Genomic DNA, 22527 nt, shown 5'->3' with positions numbered 1-22527 from the left:
TCCGAAAGGCGCCTCTACCCCCAGATAAAAGAACAATGGCCAAGGCATGAAGCCAGAAAGAAGCTGATATCGCCAAGAGTCTTTGGCGACCAGGAAAAGTTCAAGCAGCAGCGAGAAAGTTAAAAACCCATGCTGATGGAGCAAATCGGGTGAAGAAATGTTTTAAGCCAGTGGTTGAGTTGAAGTTCGCCGCTTGAAGGGTGATTTTACGTTAAGGTTAATTGCCTTAAGATTACGAGCTGTGAAAGTGATTATTATTGCTTGAAGTTGAAATGGTTCGAAACAGTTAAGTGCGAGATCGGGCCTACAAAATTACTAAGTTATTTTTGTTGAAGTAAAATTGCGCAAGGAAAGCTGAAGCAGGCAAAGAAATTACAGGAAGAAATACAAGGGCGATTTCATTAAAGTAAATACTAGTTCAAAGCACATGTATAGAAAAAGAAGAAAGTTCTTTACAACTGCATACAAAGGAAAAAAAAAGCATAAAGGTGATGGATGAGGGGAAATAGATCAGTCTTCGACGGGAACCACCTTCCCATCCACCACCTCGTTGTTTAAAGACACCATGCTGAGATCCAGATCGGGAAACAAGCATGCCAACTGTTCCCGTGCAGCAGCGAATCCAGCAGCCAGAATCTGGGCGGAACTCATTTTAAGATCTTCAATCTACTTTTGGAGTCCTTCAGTTTGCTCCTTCAGCCCCTTATTCTGCTGCTCCAGCTCTTCGATTTGTTTCTTGAGTTTTTCGTTGACCTCTTGAGCTTGGAGAAGGTCTTCAACAACCTTCTTGGATTCCGCTTGCACTTGGCCCAGTTCAGCAGTGATCTTCCCTTTCTCCTTGTTGGCCTCAGCAAGCTCAGCAATGGCGTCGTCCCTCGCCTTCTCCACCTTACCCAGGAAGATCTCCCGATCAGCAGACCTCTGCTCCAGCTTTTTCACCTTGGCGGCGTCAGTTTTTATCGAAGCTTCCAAGTCAGCCACCTTAACGCGATAAGGCACAATTTTGCTCTCTAGTTCGATCTTTTCTTGAGCCAGTTGTTGTACCTTATGGCGGAGTTCAGTGGCCTCCTTGCGCGCCAATCGGAGCTCGGTGCTCATCGCATCTTCTACTCTGGAGTGTTCAATCTCCGCGAGCGTCAGATTGAAGGACAACTGCTCCACCTCAACCTTCATGGTGCTGTTCTCAGTTTTAAGGTTGAAGAGGTCGTCCTGGAGCTTCCTGGTGGAGCTCTGCACCGCCCTAGTTATGATGGCGGGGATGTCTTCTGCTATCGTCTTCAGCTTAGCAGATAAAGGCTCCCACATCCTCGTGACCTCCAGAGGGAGGTTTGGTGCTTGGAGAGGCGCGGGTTGGGCCTGTTGTTGGTTTTCGTCGCCACCTTCTTTAGTTGGTTCTTCAGTAGGTGCTTCTGCTCGTGGTGGCGACGTCGGGGACTCGGTGATCAGAATCGGAGAGGTGTGGGCAACCTCATCCCCGATTGGAGCGACATCTGCGGCTGAGGCGTTAGAAGGAGGTCCCCCTCCAGCTGATACATATGGCGTGGAGGCGCTTGGGGGGTCCTCCAAGAAATTGTCTTCGGCGGCCTCAACCGCGGGCGGTGCAGTTGCCAATGGAATGGCTTGGACTGGGGAAGCGGGAGTTGGTGGAGATGGCATTGTTGGAGGTGGAGCAGGCGTGGATGGCGGTGTTGAGGTTGGAAGAGGGGGTGGGGCAGGTGGTGAAGAAGGTGCCACCCTCTTCCTCTTTGTAACGAGGCCATCTTCGGTGACCTCGTCATCTTCTTCCTCCTCCTCGTGGACTACCTGGGGAGCTTTCCTCTTGGGCCTCTTGAGGACAAGTTTCTTTCGTTGAGTGGCGGGTTGGACGTCGGAGGGAGCTGGGCCCTTAGGTGGAGATCGGCCCTGTGTGGCGGCGATCTCCACCACGGAATTTGGCACTGTTTGAGAGCCCGTTGCCAACCCATGGAGTCGGGCGAGCGTCCTCAATTCAGCAAGCTTGTCTTGGCCCAACATGTTATCTGCATAAGAGCAAAAATGCATGGGTTAGTTCAGAGAGAAGATAAATGCATAAGGCAGTATGCAACAGCAAAGCAGACAAATAGTGCAGAAATGTAAAACCAAAGTCTTGCGCACAACGCACAAGACGCCCAGAAACAGTTAACAGAAACAAGTATTAAAACAAGAAGCTTGAATGTTCTAACCTATTCGAATTTCGAGTTGGTCCTCGAAGAATTCGAAGCAGATCAGGGTGGTAGTGAGGAAGGTGATGTTGGCATCCGCCACACTCTTCCAAAAGAAGCAGAGATCCCTGTCTAATGCACCCATGCTATCAGGACTTCTGGGTCTCCTGAAGCAGCTCTTGGACTCTTTGCTCCCCTTGTTTACCCAGTACAAGGGGAAGCCGTCGAGTAGGGAAGTGTCCTTGTCGTTGGGGCGCACTTGGACAAACTTTCCCTTCCAATCTTTATAGGACTGCTGGAAGATGGAGAGGATTGATCTCCCAGCAATCCCATTTAAGCTAACCCACAGGCGGTCTCCTGGGTGCTTGGCTTCAAAAAGAAACAAAAATACGTCTACGGATGCGGGCAGCCCCAGATGATCGCACATCACTTGGAATGCTCGCACAAACGCCCAGCTGTTGGGGTGGAGCTGGGCGGCGGCAATGTTGAGCTCGGTGAGGAGCTCCCTCTCGAAACGTGTAAAGGGAAACCTGAGTTTCACCTTCTTGAATAGGGTTGTGTAGATGAAGCAGAAGGCCCCGCCGTTGTTTGCCTTGTCGTCGGCGCAAACTGGCAGACCAGGGGGGCAAGGCAGCACTGTCATCCTCTCGTCGTGCTCCTTGTGGAAAGATTGGTGAGGTACATCCCCCTTAGTCAATCGCAAAACTGCCCCAGCAGTGTTCACGGAAGATGTTTCCCCCAACAGGGTCGAGTTGGCCCAGGGATATAGTTTCTTGAAGTCTGGTGGGGGGACGGGGGCTCCTCCGGTGATGGGTGGAGTCGCCTGGGCCAGGTTAGGGCGGGAAGACGCAGGCCTCTCAACCTGGGAAGATGAAGCGCCACGAACTCGTGGTGGGTCGTGTGCTTGTGAAGAGGGGTTTCGTGATGTAGGAGGAGGATTCGGGGTGATCTTGGTGCGAGTCATGATGGAAGCTGCAAAGGAAAAAATGATCAGGGGTCACAGAGGCTGACTCGATCATGGAAGAAAGGTGAAAAATGAACGAACGTAGGTTCGTTGCAACGATTGACGAAGCCCTAAGTTACGAAGAAGGAGAAATGGCAAAAGCAACCCACAACGTATGCACCAGACAGTTACAGGATGATGCGAATCGGTTAAAATGCAGGGAAAACTAGCAGAAGAAGAAAAGGAAGTACCTTTTTGTGATCAGAAAGGCGATGAAGAATGTTGGCGATTTAGAGAGTTGAAGAATGTCGAGAGCTTTTTCGCAAAAGAAGGTTAGAGCATTTGTGAATACGAAGAAAAGTGATGGAACAGTGTGGAGTGAAAATGGGTTTAAGGGTTTTTTGAAATGGGTTTGGGAAGCGCAAACGGTAACTGAAGGTAACCGTTGATGAAGCCACGTGTCGAGCGATGGGTGAGGGGTTTGGTGGAGCGTCAGAGGAGCAGAAAGTACAACCGCTTGGAATTCTGCGTCAGTGCCACGTAGGTCGGTGTTGACGTGACTCTTTCAGTCTTTTCGCTGGACAAGTCTTCGCTTAAGACTGGGGGGCTTGTGTACCGCCCTGGTAGTCAGAAGTGATGACGTGGCACCAAGCTACAGTGTAGGCGTGTTGACAAGGCGCCAGGTTGTCAGAAGGGGAGGAAGTCGGGGGCTCGTGAAGTCGCCAGTTGTTAAGTTGGCGTGTTCCGATCTTCAGCATACCAGGCGATCGCCCAGTAGAAAGTGAAGTCGCCAGATGTGAATTCAGGCGACCAAGCGATTGGAGATCGCCAGAGCAAGCACATCGCCAGAGATGAAAGTGGTGCAGATTATGAAGGCGGCCGGCGAGACCACAGGGAAGGTGTACGAAGGCACCCTAACTCGCCAGTTCCAGTAGAGATCGCACTCCCAAGTTAGCTATGCACTGGGCAGTACCATGCATAAATAACTTAGCCAAAAAGAGAGTCAGAAGCAGCGCCCAAGTCAAGGAGGCTCCAGATGAAGGCACGTGTACGACTGGATGCGAGCCACGTGTCCAAATCTGTAACTGCCAGGAGAGAGAAAGTAACCAGGTATATAAGAGTTCTCAACTTTCTGAGGTACGCACGTTCAGATTACACTCTTTACGCTTGCGAGTTCTAGAGCTTACTCTGAGAGAGAACATTGCACGGTTCCTTGAGATTTCTTGAGTGTTCTTGCTCTTAGTATTTGGTGGTTCCGTCACTGACTTGGGCGTTGGAGTGCGATCGGCCGCAGCGGCGCCGCTCTGTTCTTTTGCAGGTTCTTGAGGTGGATCTTGGAGGAGGACGGAGGTTTGAAGCGGTGCACACGTCGATCCTTTGATGAGGCAAGTTCCAACGTTCTGGTCAACAGGCAGGATCAATTATTATTATTAATCTTATTAACATTATTTAATTACAATGATAGTATTATTAATATTATTAATTATTAATAATATTATTTATGAACATTATCCACCTATATTATATATTTTTTTTAAAATAATTATTTATAAATTTATCTTTACATAATTACCCATAAATTTAAATTTGTGGATATTACTAATGGAATCGGTAGGTAAATATCAAATATTACACACGGATAATAATAACAATATTATTATTTTTATTTCTATTCTTATTAGTAATCTTATATTATTATTAATAATATTATTGATATTATAATTGATATTTTTAATATTATTAATATTGTGGTTAATTATTTTAACAATATTATTAATATTGTTTATTATTATAAATATTATTAATTATTATTATTCATATTATTATTAATAATATTAATATTCTTATTTTAGTAATATTATGAATAATATAAATATTATTATTATTATCATTAATATTATTTTTATTATTAATGTTATTATTATTATTGTTAATACTAATAATATCAAATAATACTGTTATTAATATTATTATGAATATTAGAAGTATTAGCATTAATAATATTCATATTATTATTATTATTAACATGATTAACATTATTTATACTAATTTGTAGGTAACATTGTGTTACCTACAAATTTATATAATTATTTCGATTATACAATTAAAGACTCCATATATTAAATAAGATCCAAGTTTTAAATTTATGTTCTCATCATATCAATATACTCCATTAATATTTTTAAAAATTATGTTTTAACTTTGAGACCTAAAAAGTTTACCTAAACGTAACTTTTAGATACTTGTTTTAGCGGTTTTCAACCACAGTTTAATCGTTCCAATACGATTAATAGAAAAAAAAGGTCAATTTTTTATCTGCACCCCATTACAAAGTGCTATTAAAAATTGTAAACATACATAAAATAAATAATCTTTGTTTTAACTTTATTTATTTATTCGTATTCAAAATAACATTGCTAAATATCAATTTCTGGGTAACATAATCAATGTTTGTGCTAACAGTTATTGGATAGAACAAGGAATATATTAATGATACAATTTTAATTATTTATTAATATATAAACCATGTTACATTATTAAATGAATATTTTAAAATTAATTAATATATTTGAAATGATCAAATATTACTCTAATATAAGAAAAGAGTTACATAAAAAAAAGTTTGACTGACTAATCATCTAATAAAGTAATACATTTTCTTATTATTTTATCCTCATTCTCTCTTTTAAGACTAATATATTACTATAAATATGTGAATGACTTGAATCGAAGGAGAAGTAAGAAATATTGAAGAACGAGTCTAAGAAGTAGTAAAGTAAAATAAGGCAAAGGATGACACTAGGGAAGGTTGTTTTGGTAGTAGTTGTTTTTGCTTTAATAGCTTGCAATGGTAAGTTATTTGAGTTTTTTTTTTTTTCATTTTGATAAATCACCCTTTTAAATTTATGTTTTTTTAGTGATTCAAAAGTTTTATAGCTAATATGAATTTATATTGTAATATTGGGATGTGTGTTTTGTAGGGTTTGCATTAGATGAGGCTACATGCAAGCAGAATGATGATTTCAAGGAAAAGTTAAGTTTATGTAAAGATTCAGCCATTTGTGTTGATGAAGTTTGTAAGTGCAGAACAACCATATTAGGGAAGCCAACAAGATGTATAACTGCGTTTGATTGTCCATTTGTTTGTGCTCCACCATGTGATAAACAGTATTGTGATCCCGTCGATGGTAAATGCAAATGCTTGTGTCACTAACTCTCACAAATTTATCAATAAAAATGCATTTGGGAATTACTTTCAATAAATATTATAGATTTGTTGAATTATTATGCTATTGTGATCAGATTGCCCATAAAATGACAAAGGAGGTCACAAATTAGACCAATCACAAATATCAAATCTTATGATTGAGATGTTCATTTCTTGGCGTGAGGGGGTGTGTTAAAGATCTCACATCAATTAAAGATATGGTTAAATCCAAATATATAAGTGATCCTGCCTGTTGACCAAAACGCTGGAGCTTTGCCTCGTCAAACTTGGATCGACTTCTGCGCCGTGTTAGCCTCCGTCCTTCACCGCGATCCACCTCAAGAACCTGCAAAAGACGAAACGGCGCCGCTGCGGCCGATCACGCTCCGACGCCCAAGTCAGCGACTGAACCACCAATTACTTAAGAGTAAAAGCTCAAGAACTCTAAGGGACCGTGACTAGTTCTCTCTCAGCGTACTCAAGATTTGCAAGCGTAAAGAAACAATCTGAACGTGCGTACCTCAGAAGTTCGTTGGAAACTCTTATATACCTGGGCACTTTCTCTCTCCTGGCAGTTACACATCTGGACACGTGGCTCGCATCCAGCTGTACACGTGCCGTCATCTGGAGCATCCTTGACTTGGGCGCTACTTCTTACTCTTCAGGTTTTTTGGCTAAGTTACTTATGTATGATACTACTCAGTGCATAGTTGCCTTGGAGCGTGATCTCTTCATGTGCCGGGTCGAAGGTATAACGCCTATTCTGTTGAGCGTGGGTCTTCCCAGCAGAATGTTGTATGCTGAAGGAGCGTTCACGACAAGGTACTTGATTTTCTCTGTTCTCGAGCCCGCCTCATCTGTAAACGTAGTCATCAACTCAATGTACCCCCTGACCTCCACCTGGTCACCAGCGAAACCATACAAACACCCTCCATAGGGCCTCAGCTGGTCAAGGGGTAGCTCCAACTGCGTGAAAGTCGGCCAGAACATCACGTCTGCCGAGCTTCCTTGGTCCACCAGAACCTTGTGGACCTTCCTTCCTGCTGTGATCAGCGAGATGACTATGGGGTCGTTGTCATGAGGCACAACGTCCCGAAGATCTTGCTTTGTGAACGTAATGTCCACATCCGGCGAGTGGTCCTCGAACATGTCCACCGTCATCACAGACCTCACATACTTCTTCCTCTGTGATGCGGTGCATCCACCACCCGAGAAACCTCCTGCAATGGTGTGGATTTCTCCGTGGGTAGGCATCTCGTGCTGCTGAGCCTCACCACCTGCTAGATGGGAGCTCGACGCGCCCCCTGTCCTTCTATCCAGCAAATAATCATTTAGGAACCCGCTCTTGACCAGGTCGTCGAGCTGGTATCCTAAAGCTAAGCATGAGTCCACGGTGTGGCCAAAGCCCTGGTGGAATTCGCACCAGGCGTCGGGCTTTGGTCCCAACACCTTATCGCCCACCTTCTCGGGCGCCTTCAGCCTAGCTGATATATTGGGAATGGCGATCAGGTCCGCCAATCCCATGACAAACTTGTGCTTTGGCGGGCGATTGTACTCCCGGCGTGCTGGTTGAGAGCGGCCTGGGCCCCTGCCTTTGTTCTTCCTTGGATCGTAAGGATGGCGAGTCCTCTGATCCCTCTTGGCCGCCGCTGTCTCCAGCACCCTCTGTGGCTGGATCCTGGTCTGGGCACGTGGCCTAGCGGGAGCCACGTTTCCTCTCTTCTCGGCGACCTCACTTTCATCGGCGATGTGGGCCACCGCAAGTCGCCTAACCTCAGCAAATGTGGCGGGGTGAGCCCTGATCAACGCCTCACAAAATGGTCCCGGCAGCACGCCCTTCTTGAATGCGTAGACCAGCATTTCTTCGTCCTTGGCCGGCGAGCGGACCATCTGCGCCCCAAAACGATTCAAGTAGTCCTTGAGGGACTCTCCCTGGTACTGCCTTATGTCAAACAGATCATAAGACACTCTGGGCGGCGCCTTGTTCACTATGTACTGCTCGACGAAGATCTTCGAAAACTGTTGGAAGTTGGTTATGTGACCTGTAGGCAGGCTCACAAACCATTCCAGCGCCGTTCCCTGGAGTGTGCTCACAAACATCTTGCAGTACACGGCGTCTGATCCTCCTGATAGCATCATCTGCGTATGGAACGTGGTGAGATGTGCCTCATGATCCTCCACGCCGGTAAAAACAGCCTTCACAGGTACCACACTCGCAGGGATAGGCGTGTCTGTAATCGCCTGAGCGAAAGGCATAGGGAAAACGCGAGGCGGCGTTGACGGCGCGACCTCTTCAGCGACTGGACGCCCTCGCTGCTCCTAAAGAGCTTGACGCAGTTCCTCAGTCACTTTGCTAAGCTCATCATTCCTGGCCCGAGAGGCGACCAGGTCCTCGTGCATTCTTGCCTGCTCTATACGCGAGGCTTCCACATTCGCCTGCAGCGAACGCATGATTTCCACCATCTGCGCCATAGTCATGGCGCCCTCAGCAGCAACGGGCGCAACTGGACTTGAACGGTTGTTTCTCATTTTTCTCATGAAAACTTGACAAATCACAGAGAGCGATGAACAACACCTTCTTCAGCGATGATCGATTCAGCGATCAATCGGTCAAAACTTCGCGAAACTTCGAAAAGCCTTAAGAACACAGCGAACCTTCACAGAAACTCGCAACTCTACCAAAAACCAATGCTTCTTCCACGAAAATTCAAACGAGTAACAGAACTCAGATCTCACCGATTAAAACTCGCGCACGCAGCAAAAAACCTCACCTCACCGAACAAAACTCAAACGAACGGTGGAAAATGGTTGCACCAGCACACAACCAAACAGAAACCGCAGAAACCTCCAAGAACTCACGCTGTGGATGGAAACAGGTTTTACACGGCCCCACGGTGGGCGCCTGATGATCCTGCCTGTTGACCAAAATGCTGGAGCTTTGCCTCGTCAAACTTGGATCGACTTATGCGCCGTGTTAGCCTCCGTCCTTCACCGCGATCCACCTCAAGAACCTGCAAAAGACGAAACGGCGCCGCTGCGGCCGATCATGCTCCGACGCCCAAGTCAGCGACTGAACCACCAATTACTTAAGAGTAAAAGCTCAAGAACTCTAAGGGACCGTGACTAGTTCTCTCTCAGCGTACTCAAGATTTGCAAGCGTAAAGAAACAATCTGAACGTGCGTACCTCAGAAGTTCGTTGGAAACTCTTATATACCTGGGCACTTTCTCTCTCCTGGCAGTTACACATCTGGACACGTGGCTCGCATCCAGCTGTACACGTGCCGTCATTTGGAGCATCCTTGACTTGGGCGCTACTTCTTACTCTTCAGGTTTTTTGGCTAAGTTACTTATGTATGATGCTACTCAGTACATAGTTGCCTTGGAGCGTGATCTCTTCTGGATGGCGAGTTCGGGTGCCTTCGTACACACCTTCCCTGTGGTCTCGCCGGCCGCCTTCATGATCTGCCCTACCTGCTTCACCGTATATGTTCAAGTAAGCTGTCTCCCGACGTCATCCTCTGGCCAACTGGGAAATGACTATCTGCCTTCATCTTCGGCGATGTCCTTGTTTCGGCGACTTCTAATCACTTGGTCGCCTGGGTTCACATCTGGCGACTTCATCTTCAACCCGGTGACCGCCGGTTTAGGTATGCTGGAGATCGGAGCACGCCAACTTAATAACTGGCGACTACACGAACCCCCCGACTTCCTTCCCTTCTGCCAGCCAGGTGTCCCATGCAACACGCCTATATAATAGCTCGATGCCACGTCATCACTTCCGACTACCAGGGCGGTACAATAAGTGATGTGATAAACAATATTGTGATCCAATTGATGGTCTATGCAAATGCTTGTGTCAGTAACTCTCACAAATTTACCAATAAAAAATGCATTTGGAAGTTACTTTAATAAAAAAATACAAATTCAATGTTGGTAGAGACTAAATTTTTACTTCTTTTTTAAAGAAACTTAAATAAAAGAAAAAGACATTTAAGTAATTTTTAATTATTGTACTGGTCTGACGTGCTCGTGGTCTGATCTGAGCATTTAAGTGCACCATTTTGATCACCTAGTTTATAAAAGTTGAATACCTAGCTTGGCCCAAAAAGGTGATGGGCCCAGTGACGCGTCAAGTTGTCGGCCCAAATAGCTGGCAAAGTATTTTAATAAGATAGCTAAATTAAAAACAGGTGAATGAATAACTGAATTAACTAAGACACAAATACTTACTCTAAGATTCGATGAAAATAAACAGTTAAAGATAATGTTCTACCTGCACCCCTAAAATAAAGATGATATATTAACAAAATATCTTTATGTTATTAACTCCGGAAGGGAGATATATTAACAAAATATCTTTATGTTATTAACTCTTGAAGGTAAATCTACGAATGCTTTAAAAAGCCTCAAGACCCTTAAGGTAAGTTTCAATCTGGTGATACTAAAACCATATAGATACTCTATATTCATATGCTCATAGTTATATGCTCTCATTGACTTGATCGTTAGAGTCTTGTCAATAGGTGAAACTCCCCTCACTATGAATTATTTGCATCACAAAGCAGCAACAACAAAAAAGAAAAGTCAGCTCGGAGTTTGCCACCAAGGTCCGATCCAGGTAAATCGAAGAGAACATTAACTAATAAAATTTAAACCATAATTATTATAAATTTATATTATGTTTCGATTTTTGGGCTTTTAAATAATAAGGATATTTCGAATAAATTGAATAATATGATAAAATATTTATAAGAAATAAATGCTAATAGATTATGTGTAAATTAATTTTGAATACAATTTTTTTTTCATTTGAAATGTATACATGACTATAAATCTTGACATTTCAATTAAAATGACATTCAACATGTAAAAGTTAATTAAGTACATATGGAAACACACTTTCAACTCAACTACTAAAAATTATTATAGCATAGTTTTTAATACGAATTATTAATGAAAATTTCATTATATATATAAATCAAGGAAAATGTTGTATTAATCATCCTTAAAATTTAAAATAAAAATATGTAATATTTAAAACGTGCATGAAAAATCATAAAATTATTAAAATATTAAAATGGTAGTTTCAAACATTAATGTTGAAGAGTTCAAATTATCCTAGCAAGATTTCTTGGAACTATTACGCTACTCTTATCGGATTGCCAACAAAATGATAAAAAAGGTCACAAATTAGACCATTCATAAATATCTAAATATTATGGTCAAGATGTTCATTCCTTAGCATGAGAGAGTGTTTTAGAGATCTCAGATCGATTAAAAATATGGTTAAATAATAATATATAAGTGTTATGTAAATCTAACTTTATAAGCTATTTTTTAAGGTTGAGTTATACTTAAATTCTACTTTCATATCATATGACGTATGACGGTATTAGAACCTACCAAACTCTAAGATAATCTTAAGCAATTTTTCTTTTAAAACTTGATCGTCTAACTTTCTGAACATAATAATTGAACATAATGATTATTATCCTGATCAAAATTAGTTATCATAGTTCACAAATAATTGATTATCTTGATAATGTTTTCAAACCTTTTTAATGGGAGAGCATCCTCCACTGTTTTCAAAATGAAAAAAAATCTTTTCAAATACTTACTTGTCTCACTATTATTTAATTGTAATATAAAATATTAAACAATTATTTGTATTTAATTTGAGGAGATATAAGTGTGGATATTATGTAATGAATTACAATCAAACAATCATATTTACTAATATTAGTAACTCATTAAGAGAGATAATAAAGAATTAACTTGAGCACTTTAATTAGTTAAATATGAATTTTATTTTTTTATTTAGTGAAATTTTCAATTTGAAGACTCCTCTCTGTTTAAAGGTAGAGATATGGAAGACATTAAGATGCATTAAAGTTTATTTTTTTAAGTACCAGGTTTCTTTAGATCTAAAAAGAATGGACATTTTTCTTGGATGAATAGGTAAGACCAAAATTTTCTAGAGTTGTCGTGGAGGTTAATTTTCTAGAGAGAGTTATTTGTCTCACTATTATTTAATTGTAATATAAAGTATTAAACAATTATTTGTATTTAATTTAAAGAGATAGAAGTGTGGATATTATGTAATGAAGAGCAATCTACCCTCACTCTCCTCATCTATAAATACCTTAAGCAAAGCTCATGTATTCAAATTTTTCATTATTGAATAAAAAGTTCAAATTTGAAACCTCATTCTTTCCCAAATGAAAGGGGAATGATAATCGCAAGGAAAAGTTATGTTCATATAAAGATTCAAGCATTTGTGTTGATGAAGTTACTAAGTGCAGGACAACCATACTAGGGAAGCCAACAAAATGTATAACTTTGTATGATTGTTCATTTGTTTGTATTCCACTATGTGGTATTGTGATCTAACCGATGGTCTATACAAATTCAGAATTAATGTTGGCAAAGATTGAATGTTGACCTTTGTTTTTCAGGAAAGTGAAATAAAAAAAAACATTTAAATAAATTTTTAATAACTAATAAAATTTAAACAATAACTACTATAAATTTAGAGAGATTTGTTGGAATTATTATGCTACCACTGTTGGATTGCACATAAAACGACAAAGAATGTCACAAATTAGACCACTCATAAATAAAAATGCATTTGGAAATTACTTTTAATAAACCATACAAATTCAGAGTTTATTGTCCCAATTTAAATTTTTGTTTATAATTTAATTTTTCGAAAATCTAATTTTGAACTCTATTGTTCACATTTATAATTATTATAAATTTATATTATGATTTCATTTATGGGTTTTTAAATACTTAGAATATTTACAATAAAGTGAATAATAAAATAAAAGTATTTATAAGAAATAAATGTTAATATATTATATGTAAGTTAATTTTTAATACAATTTCTTTTAACTTGAATGATGACATCACTAAAAAAAATCACTTTGAACGATGACTAAAATCAGCCGTTAAAAGCACTACAATCGGTCGCTAAGCACATTCATGATTGAAATAGTCACCAAATAAAGATGTAAGTGAAAACCTAGTCACAAAGCATTTAGCGACCGAATAATAAGTTGGTCGCAATTTCGTGACTGAAATTGCCATCGCTATTCCGTCGCAAAAAGTTTTGCCACCAAAATTTGATGAGATCCAATATTTGTTCTTGAGTGGAGTGAGCATTTCAAAGATGGTTTTACGTGAGTGTTTTACCCTAAACCCTAAACCCTAAACCTAAAATCTCAAACCCCAAACCCTAAATCGTACAGATCAAACAACTTAATAATTCTTGAACAACTCAAACTTTTTTCTAACAAAGATGAACAAGTTAGTTTATTTGTCACTTATGAAGAACTCGATTGATATATGCTAATCTCCAAGATTCAAGTGCTCAAAACTGAATGCTTGAAGAATGAAAAGTTTAGGGTTGTTCATGTTTATGGTTCGAAAATGAAAGGGAAAAGTGATGCAGATAACATAATATCAACTAATATTAATATTATTAATTCTAATAATAATTATATTAATTACAATCCTATTCAGAAAAATATAATTACCATTACATTATTATTATATTAATATGAAAAATTCTATTAATTATATTATTATTATTAGTAATAATATTAGTATTTATCAATATAATTATTATCTATAACAATTATGTTTTTTTTCTTCTAAATATGCTTATTAATTAATATGAAATATTATTATTGATATTAATATTATTTTTATCTTCTTTTTTCATTTTTTATATTATTTATTTTAATATATATATATATATATATATAAATAATTAAATAAAAATGTAAATGTTAATTTAATCACTAATTCAGTGACAAAATTAAGCAATTCAAATTAGTGATTTAAAAAATATCGATGACTACAAATTAAACATATTGGGTCGCAAATTCGATGACAAAAATAAGCAATTCCATTTATCGACCGAAAGAAAATTGGTGGCTAACAAATAAACATATTCGTTTGCGGATATGATTTTTTAAAATTTATTCAATACATCCACCACTTTAGCGACCAACTTTTTCGCTACTTTCATTTTCAGTCACTAGTTCAGTCGTAAAACTAACTAACATTATTAATGTTTCATTCGGTTGCTATTACGATCACAAATTTGACACTGAGGATGTTCAATGGCTATTTCAATCCCAAATTGCGACCACTATTTTTTCGGTCACTAAATTCAGTGGCTAGATCTTTATTTTCTTGTAGTGATACTACCCTCTTTAATGAGCAAAAACTGTGATATTTTTACTACAAATACATTATTTTTGTCTTAAGTCAAAAATGACTTTTTGTTCAAAGAATACTTGGGTTGGGTTAAGGTAGGAGAAAATTGTTGAAAGAAAACTTGGATTAAGTCAGGAGTGACTTGTGAAAGAATAATTGATTGAGTTAGAAGTACCTTATATAAATAATACTTGAATGGGGTTGGTTTGAAGTGCTTGCGATTCGAAGGAAAACTTGCGTACTTCGTATAGGTAGTTTGCCTAGTAGAACCTGATTATTTGGTCAGAAACTCAACATAGTGATGGAAACATCCTCTAAGCGACAATGATTGACTTGAAAAAGAACTTTCAACTTTCTCCAATTTTCTTAGGGAGAAATGTGAGAAGTACTCACTTCCAAGGAAGGTTCCTTGGTGGAAAACCTATGAGAAGAATACTCCCATTTTTAACATTGAAGAACAAAAAGAAAACTTAAATGCAAGTTGAATTCTCATTCAAAATTCAAAGTTATTGAACTAGGCGCTTTGATGATTTTCAAATCCAACTTTAAAAACTCGAAGGGTCTGCTATTTTGTGTGTTTAGTTAGGTAGATTTTGAGTTGTTAATTTACACCTAGTTATGGTCCAAGTTCTTATGATTCTAAATCTCTTTTGAATGTTTTGTTTTCTAAAACCTGTGTTAATTTTTGTTAGTTGTTTCGTGATTTAAATCAGTTGAAAAAGCTTTTGTTCAAAGTCTGATGACTAAAATAAGTTCTTCAACCAGTTAATTTATCATGACAACTGAATGAATTACACTTAGTGTTTTAAAAGGATTTGAAAAATGATTTGTTTTCTTTTGTCTTTTCTGCAAAGCCAAAATAGTTAGTTGTTTCGATAATTAAACTGACTATTTTATGTGCAGTCTTTAACAAAAAAATAAATCAATCAGTTTGTTTTGAAAATATATAAAGTGTTTTTAACAGAATTCTGTTATAGATTTTCAAACTATTTTTAAATGCTTTTAACTGTTTGAATTAAAGATGAAACAGTTTTAACCACTTTTTAAATTTATATAAAGGCTGGATCTTTATCATTTGAAAAAGAAGAGAGTTTTATGAAAAATGTTTTCAAGAGAAGATCAAAGAGCTTTAATTCATTCTTGAGTACTGGATCTTTGCCTGTGTGTAAAGTAGGAATCTGGGTTTTCTATTCAATTGTCCTACTTCTTTGTAAAGTCCAGGTGTATTCTATTTCTTTCTTCTAATCTGTATTGTGTGTAAAATAGTTTCAAAAAGTGGTTCTTGAAATTATGGTGGTGCTAAAAAAGTTGTGTGTTCTTGTAATCTAGTTTTGATTGTATAGTGAATTTTTAGTGGTTAGCTTAGGAATGTAGCTCTTGGTTAAGAGTGAACTAGTATATATCTCTTTGTGTGAATCTCTCTTTCCTTACACTATTAAACTCCTTTATATAGTTTTGTGTTTTCTGTTGCATTAAAGATTCAATTGCTTCGATAAAAGAATTGGTTGATATTTCTTAAAGAACTGTTAACTTGTAAGATAATCCGGTTGAATAGATAAATCAATTGATTGATTTTACAAATACATTTTAATCAATATTTTGATATATTTTATCAATTGATGAATGTTATATCCATTTATTAAATTTGTTTTATTTATTGAATAAGTACTTTAACAAACATAGATAAATAAATGCAATATGTGCAAATAATTGTGGTTGAAAAAACACATGAATGCTTAATTGATAAATTTATAAAAAAAATAAATGTACATAGTTCTTAAACCTATGATATTTTACGGAGGTTATAAAACCTATGGTATTTTACAGAGGTTTTGAAATTTGAAATCCAAGATATTTTACGAAGGTTATGAAATCTATGGTATATTACAGAGGTTTTGAAACCCATGATATTTTATGAAAGTTTTGAAACCCATGATAATTTACGAGGGCTTTGAAACTCATGGTATTTTACGGGGATTTTAAAACCTATGATATTTTACAAGGGTTCTAAAACCTATGGTATTTTACAGGGGTTTTGAAACCCATGGTATTTAACGGAGGTCCTAAAACCCATGGAATTTTACAGAGATTCTTAAACACATGATACTTAACGGGAGTTTGAAAGACTTTTCCCGAGGTTTAAAAAAACCATAGGGAACGATGGTTTAGTGGGGAAACTATAAGGTTTTAACCCTTACAAATAAACCCCCATTAAAACCACTTTTTCTTGTAGTGGTATGGGACTAAGTAAGCAAAAGTGCATTTGCACTTGATGTAAAACAAGGCATAACAAAGGAAGTCCGACATTGTTAAAATTGTTGATTCTTTAAGGGTTTATAAGCTTCCAAGCACATTGGATGTTTGTGTGGCGTGTGGGTGCATGGGTTGACTGTAGCTTTTCCTCCTTGCCTTTTTAATTAGGGTTTTGACTTCTCTAATGAAGAAGGCTACATGTTGACTCCATAAATTAAGGTTTTTACTCCCAAGCCAAACCCTAATTAGGCCTAAATTAAGTTCACTTATGCTTCTATCTTTTTACATAAGGAAATCCTTAATCCTTTTTCAGACCCTCCCTTTTGAGTAGGATCTATTATCAAATCCGAATGATGCTCAAGAGCTATCACCTTTATTTTTCATCTTTTATTTTTTCGTCCATGATCAAAGATCCATTTAAATAAAACAACAAACAAAATCTGAATGAAATTCTTTATGATGACACATGTTTCTAAAGAGGGTAAAAAAAAGGGTCCATTTTGATTTTTGTAAAATCTTTTATGACAAATATAATATTATGGACTTTTATGTCTAAGTGCCGTTTTTTATATTTTGGTACAGGAAAATCAAATTTATTACCTTGGTACATGTTGACTCAAATGCATACATACCTTCTTAATATTTCCTTTCCTATAATTTTCCCCCAAGATATGTTTCAACTCTTTTTCTTTTCTATTGTTTCCTTTTTCTTTTCAATCTTTTCTTTTTCTAGTTTCTCCTTCATTTTTATTTCGTCTTCTCACACTTGTTGAAGTGTGAGAGGGATTAAAATTATTTTGTTTCTTTGGAGAGTGAAAGTTATTTTGTTAGTGTAGCCATAATGCATAGATTTGTGATTATATTGTCATGACCTACCAAATATAATGTGTCTAATCTCCACAGGAACAATGTCACACAAAACATTTTCAATATAATTGTCTATGAAAATGGGTGCACTTGTTCATTAACTACTATACCACCATCTTTAATCCATACAAGTTTGTAAGGTTTTCGACAGGGTTTAGTAGTAAAGACTAACTTTTTCATCAATCTTGTACTACAATCATTACAACTACAACCATTGTCCACAATAACAAAATTAGTATTTTCAAGAATTTTACATAGTGTTTGAAAGAGGTTTTCACATGAATGATTGTTTTAGTTCAACTGGTTGACTTTGAAGAAACCTTCGCACAAATAATAAGTTTTCTTCAAAAGGAAGGACTTCCTCTTTAGAACCCAAGACTTTTTCTTCACTAGGTGAAGAATGTGAGTTGTTTTGGTTTCTTATGCCTTCATCTTTTAAAACCGCAGTTCTTTCTGAAGACACTTGGAAGTATAGTGTTCTCTTTCAAGACACTTGAAGCACTTGATACCTTTTGTTTTAGTTTCTCTAGAGGGTTTCCTATATTATATTTTTGTTTTTCTTTTTCTTTTTCCCTTTCCTTTCTCTATTCACGTGGCTCTTCATATTTTTTATTTGGAGGGGTAACCTTCCCTCTTACGATTGTTGTTAGGGTAGGGTATGTTGGGACAATCTCTCTTAGAAATAACTCTTCTCTGCATTTGTTGTTGTACCCTTACACGTAGTTGAATTAAGTTATTTAAATCATTATGAGACAACAATTCAACCATATCCCTATGTCATGATTGAAACCAATTTAGAACCTATCCACTATTATTTTACACTCCTCTCTAATCCCCACTCTTATAAATAATAATTCCATTTTCTATTTGTACTCCTCTACACTCATTTATTTTTGTTAGAGTCTTTGGTGTTTATACATTGACTTCCTCCCATAGTATGAGGGTATGCGTCTCTTCTTAAGGGCTTCTCTATGTTTATTTCAATATCTTATTTAGGGATTGTTATAGATCCTAAGGTCTCTAACCAATTTTTTTTTATCAATACATAACTGGTTCGTGAAAGCTTAAGGTAGTTAGGGACACTCTTCTCGGATGGTCTACCTAGTCGAATTCAAATATTTAATCAACCTTCATCTTCCAATTTAAGTCTACTTTAGGTTTCTTAGGAAAGTTATGGGTTCTGAGCCTATGTTGTCTTAGGAGTGGTTGATAGTAGCTAGTCACCGTTGTGGTGACTAATAAACACTTCATTTTGGGAGTGGGGTCATGACTGTAATTCCATCGCCTACTAGACCCCTCACCCTGTTTTCTTTAGGCCTTTTCCTGATTTCTCATTAGTTGAGCAAACATCCCTTTTATTTCGTTTATGTCTTTTTCTTTTAGTCTCCTCACCTTATCCCTTAGATTTATTTCTTCCTGTGGGTACCTAGCACTACCATGAACATTAAATGAATGTTAATGATCACTCATTTTCAATTTAAAAAAGGAAAATATTTTCACAAATGTTTGTTTCGAAAGATGAGTGATAAAAGGTTTTCAAGAGTAGAAGTTCCTTACAAGGTCAAAGTGTCAAAAGTCTTATAGGTCTCATTCTGAAGAAAGAAAGGTGGGTCCTAATGAGCACTCTTAAATACCAAGTCTTTCCTATTCAGAGATTTCCTAAATTGTTTTATCAAGTTTTTTCTTGAAAGAAACTTCACTACAAGAAAATTTAGTATTACATATAGCAGAAATTTGTATGTGATAGACAAAATTTGTATGTAAAACATAGTTACATATGAAAAAAAATCCGTATGTAAAAGTGCCATAGGTAACTGTTACATACGGTAAAATCCGTATGTAATTACATATGGACATATCTATAGGTAAGGATTTGTTGTATTTATATACAAATTTTTTTCATATGTAATCACATCTGACTATTACGTATGGATATTTTTGCATGTAAATACAAACATCAAAATCTATATGTAATGGTCTGATGTAATTACATACAAAGTAATCTGTATGTAATGTCCAATTTTATTTCCACAAATCAACTTTGGCTCCAAACCTAGACATATATATTCAAAATCATGATAAAAATAATTTTATACTGTAAAATATTATAATAAATAGCAATAAATGTGCAAAAAGTTTGATCTAAGTTTATTGACGTGATAATGATATTACAAATATTCAAAATATCCAAATATAGTTCATTCAATCCAAAGAAAACATCTAATAAAAAGAAATCTAATGTTAGTACAAAGTTTCTTAACAAGCTAATAATTATTATAATAAGCAAAAGGTAAATTGTGTTGTTGATTATGATTGTTGTCGTGTTGTACTTGATCATTATCTTCCATATGATTCTGTTGTTGTTGAGTATTTGGTTGTTGCAAGATTTTGAATAGACTGAAATTGGAAATTTATGATTAACATGAGCATTAGTGGGATGATATGAATAAAAAACAAAATTATGTTATTTGATGGATGAAGTCAGAAAGAATGTATGTGTATCGTCTAGTTGAGGATCAACAATCAAAACTTGGCTATCATTACCATACAATCAGAGTATATATATAAACATCATAACATGTTTTATTACCCTATCTTTATCACAATCAATGCCCACCATTCTCTAAATGGAAAAGGTAAAAATCATTACATCTATTTAATTTCACACATGATCATTGATGCAAGCCAAGCCAACAAGAAGATGACCAAGGATGCAAATTACCATTCACACTATGAGAAGTCATCTCAACATGCAATCGAAGACCTCACCAGGGGTAGAAATGAACAAAGATCAAAGCATTTAATGTTCTTCCTACTAGTCTTTTAATAATTAGCATATGTTGTAAATAATTTGGGCTCACTTTGGAGGTCCAATTAGCAAATATAGGCTAGAATAAGGTACCTTTAGCATAACAGAGGGTGTGGGTAACATTTTAGCTTGTTCCTAGCCTTTTGGAAAGCATTTTGACCTAATTTCTAGAAGGACAAGCCTAGGATGCAGGTTTGACTTAGTCAAACCCTAAACCTGCCCATTTTTTTCCCTTTTCCCATCCTACCCCCTTAGCTTGTTCTCCAAGGCTCCTTCACCTATAAATAGGAGGCCTACCTATTGTATTTGACAAGTTGAAATTAATAGAAGAAGAGTTACTCTGCACAAATTGTGTGAGGTGTTAGTGAGGTTTGAATTCCTCTTAGCATTTAGGTCTTATCTTGTGCGTATTTAGAGCTCTCAAGTAGCGGTTATCTTCACTTATCTTGGACGTCAATCACACTCCAAATGGCGTGTTCCATTTCTCAAATCCATCACATAAGCTTTCTCCTTCCTTCATTTATTCTTCCATTGCCATTCCATTTTTACTCTTTGTATCATGTTCTTGTTTGGTTTTCCTTGTTTCCATTCGACAATTCTATTTGGTTTATTTTCCTTGTTCTTTAATTTCGCACCTTCTAGCATCATTTTCACCTTATAATTGTCTTTTCCTTTTGCCTTTGTAAAATGAACCTTCACATCTACTTAACCACTTGGTTTAGTTAATGTCCAGTGGGGATTTTTCTAAGGTCTTCACTCTTAAATTCCTAAAATCTCAATCTAAGTAAAGTGTCACACCATAAAATGAACAATTCTAAAATCAACCCACATCATTCATGTAAAAAACATGTACAAATATATTAATATCTTTTTAAAGTGTCTAAAATTCATTTTTAATTTTTTAATTATTTAATAATTCATGTCTCTTTATGAGACGTAATTTAAAAAAACACACACATATATATAAAACATAAAATAATGTATTTCATATTAGAAGAGCCTAAAACAAATTAAAAAAAAAAATGAAAGATACTAAATTGAAATTCAATTTTTTTAAAGACTAAATCATATTTTACTTTAAAAACATTTCTTTGCATAACTTACATTGTTAAGATGAATTATGAATGAGAGATAGTGGTAGAAAGGACAACACCAGTAGTTGCAACATTGTGTACAATAGTGTACAATAAATACTGTAAGAAATTATGTAAATTAATTTCTATAAAGTGACTCACATGACTTAGAGTTAGGGTTTTGGGCCCGAATATGATTTAATAATAATAATAGAATTAAAGGGTTCGTTGGTTAACGTGAGAATAAATATCTGATGATATCTAATGAAAACCTATATCTGATGGAAATTGTGAATTAAGGGCAATAGGGTTCTGTCTCTATAAATAATAGTTGTCTCACTATTAACCATCACGAAAGTGTGTGACAAGAACGAAATTGCTAAGAGATAGATTGAGACAAAGGAGATAAAGTAATTGCTCAAGTAGGATCACTCATGGATCAAGGTAAGTACCTATTCCTTCTTGATTGTATGAATATATGTGAGAATCATGATATGATAAGATCTATATGTCAACACCAATGTATGCATTCATAATCATGTTTAATCGTGTTTTAATTTACAAATACTTCCCATTTTAAAATAAAGGTTAATATCATAGAATACACAACATAAGCAATACAAATATTTTTGTGAGTGTGCTGGGAATAAATAATTACCTTCTGAATAAATAAATACCAACCGCCTAAATGATGCTCTATTCTCATTCACCTATTTTGTAAGGCAAGGAACTTTGCTACTGAACCTTCTATTATTGCTGAAAATGTCCTACTTTCTCATGCAATAATAGATATTTCTAGGATAAAATATAAGGTAAAATTTATGAAAATTGTAGTAAAGACATAAGTTCAAGGAGAAACGAATTTTGTTCTATTGGTAATAATCTTATTAAAAAAGTAATATGATGAATCAAATGCAGAATATTATTCAATGAGTCATTAACATTATGCTGACTTTTCTCGGCAAGT

The sequence above is a fragment of the Phaseolus vulgaris genome, chromosome 11 (assembly GCF_051622355.1).
Source record: "Phaseolus vulgaris cultivar YP4 chromosome 11, ASM5162235v1, whole genome shotgun sequence".
Taxonomy (NCBI): Eukaryota; Viridiplantae; Streptophyta; class Magnoliopsida; order Fabales; family Fabaceae; genus Phaseolus; species Phaseolus vulgaris.
The sequence above is the reverse complement of the archived record's forward strand: the minus strand, read 5'-3'. Positions refer to the sequence as shown.